The sequence below is a fragment of the Grammomys surdaster genome, unplaced genomic scaffold (assembly GCF_004785775.1).
Source record: "Grammomys surdaster isolate TR1022 unplaced genomic scaffold, NIH_TR_1.0 254, whole genome shotgun sequence".
Classification (NCBI taxonomy): Eukaryota; Metazoa; Chordata; class Mammalia; order Rodentia; family Muridae; genus Grammomys; species Grammomys surdaster.
In genome coordinates, this window is record NW_021604695.1 from 2,273,518 (window position 1) to 2,276,024 (window position 2,507).

The following is a 2,507-nucleotide window of genomic DNA, read 5'->3' on the forward strand; positions in this document are numbered from 1 at the left end:
TTTTTTTTTTTTTAAGGTTTTTCGAGACAGGGTTACTCTGCATAGTCCTGGCTGTCCTGGAACTCACTCTGTAGACCAGGCTGGCCTCGAACTCAGAAATTCGCCTGCCTCTGCCTCCCAAGTGCTGGGATTAAAGGCGTGCGCCACCACCGCCCGGCTTCCTCCTGTCTTTTTATGTGATTGAAATGACCAGTCAAAGTCTATGTGAGTCACTGGAGTGTTCATCAGTGTGCAGATTCTGGCCAGGCGTGGACACATACGCCTATATTCACAGCGCCTGGGAGGTGGAGGCAAGAAGGTGGGAGTTCATGGTCGTATTCTGCTACAAAGCAAGTTGGAAACCAGCCTGGACCACTGAGACCCTATCTCAAGCAAACAAACAAACTAACTAACTAACTAACAAATGAATATAATACAAATTCCGACCCAGGGGGTCTGGAGCTGTCTAGAGTCTGACTGTCTTACAGGTTCCCCGTGCTGTGGGTGCTTGCTAAGGGAGTGGTGAACGGAAGGGCCAAGAATTGTTGTCCCAGGTAGCTGACCCATCACAGAGCTCCGGGGTAGTGGAGGTTATGTCTGTATCCCCTGTGCTGTAGGCTACAGCAGTTCATTGCAAGTTCAGAGCAGACAGTTTGGAAGAGCTTCTTACAATGCTCGAACTGGAAGACAAACTCTTGAGACAGTCGGGAGCCAGCCATTACCAGGCAGGTCTATTCTAGCAGGTGATGGGGAGCCCTGCCATTCTCTCTTCTCTTCACACCTGGCTTCTCCATTTGCCACCCCTGTGTCCCCCAGCCTGAGGGCTCCCACCCCTGGTGCCTGATTTACCACTCTGCAGCAGGCGTGAAGTTTGAGATTACTGTGCACTTGAGCAGTGTTAACCCAGCGCAAAGAAATACCATCAGGAGCAGCTCCCAGCCTTCAGAGGCAATAACCCTCCATACACTCTGCTTGCTGCTTGCTAGAGCTCCGAGCAGGGTTGGACTCCAGGTCCCCACGGTGGAAACAATCCCCTTCATGCCCCAGATCCCATCAAATCACTTACACACAAACCCTTATCTTGGGCTTTACTATTGGAGAAAAACCCAAACTGAAATTGGCCACTGGTCAGTAGACTAACAGGCAGTATACATGGTTGCAAGGGACAAGGACTTTGGAACCAGCATGCCCAGGTTCAAGGCCTGACCGATTAAGTGACTTAGCCATCTGTGCCTCATCTGTAAAAGAGGTGTTGTGATGACATGCCCCTTGTGGTGTCTGGAACGATTAAGCGACATGTAAAGTGCACATTCAATCAACATTGCCCTTATTTCCAATAGATCACATACAGGAGGAAGCTGGTTGTAAGAGATAAGTGCGCCCTGTGTTTAGCCAGCCCTTCTCCCCAGCCAGCCTTGGACTCCTGCCCTGACATCCCTCCTCCACTGCCGGGGTGGCCGGCTCCACCACTGACTGGCTCTGCTCTCTAAGAATAGGTTTCCCTCACAGATGGCATCTCTCTGGATCTTGCCAGAGCATCTGGTGCCTCCAACTGCACACTCCAGGGAGGAAGGCGGGGTGGTCCCCACAGAGAGGAACAGAGTCTGTCTTCAGCAGCTTTGGGAGGAGCCCAGCTTCACTTCTTCCTGGCTGAGCCTCCATTTTCTATGATCTGTGTGTAGGGATTGCAGACGGGCCATTGGCACATGGAAAGGAGCTACGGCCATCCGACTTCCTTAAACAGAGTGGATTCATCTATAAGTACTGCCTGCTACATTTGTATGAGAGTCTTTTGCTTGAAAACTTTTTAAAAATTATTTAATAACTTTCTTCCTGGGGGGTGGGGGGTCTCGATTTTGTTTTGTTTTAAGACAGCATGCCCAGCAGTGGTGGTGTGCACCTTTAATCCCAGCTCTGGGGAGGCAGAGGCAGATGGGTCTCTGTGAATTCAAGGCAGGAAGGGGGTGAAATCCAGGTTGACTCCAAGACTATGGAAGGGCTAGAAGAGAGAAGGCCTTCGCCCTGAGATTTGGGCATGGCTCTTTTGGATAAAGTCTTCCCACCTCATCCGTCCTTGAGGAAGGAGAGGGTCCCAAACTGCTTTATTTCGTGGTGGATGTGAACACATACATCTTACTCTGGGTGAACCAGAGATTACACACCTTTTGTGGGAAGGAATGCCCAGGAAGGGAAGCTCATTGGCTGAACACTGGAGGCCTATCTAGTTACCTAATTAGCATGGAGAACTGCAAGTTGTTATGCTTCGTGACCGGTTGTCACGGTCTTCTCAGTGAGGTGTCATGATTACCTGTCTCAGATTATGTAGTTTGCCTCCCAATTCTGAGATTTCCTGGGGTTTAGACTGGCTCAACCTTACCACTTCTTGTGTCTGGTGGTATAGTCCACTTGAGCTTCCTCCCCACGTGTGTGTGTGTGTGTGTGTGTGTGTGTGTGTGTGTGTGTGTGTCACAGTCAGCCCAGGATAACCTACAATTCACTGTATAGCCAAAGTTAGCCTTGATTGTGGA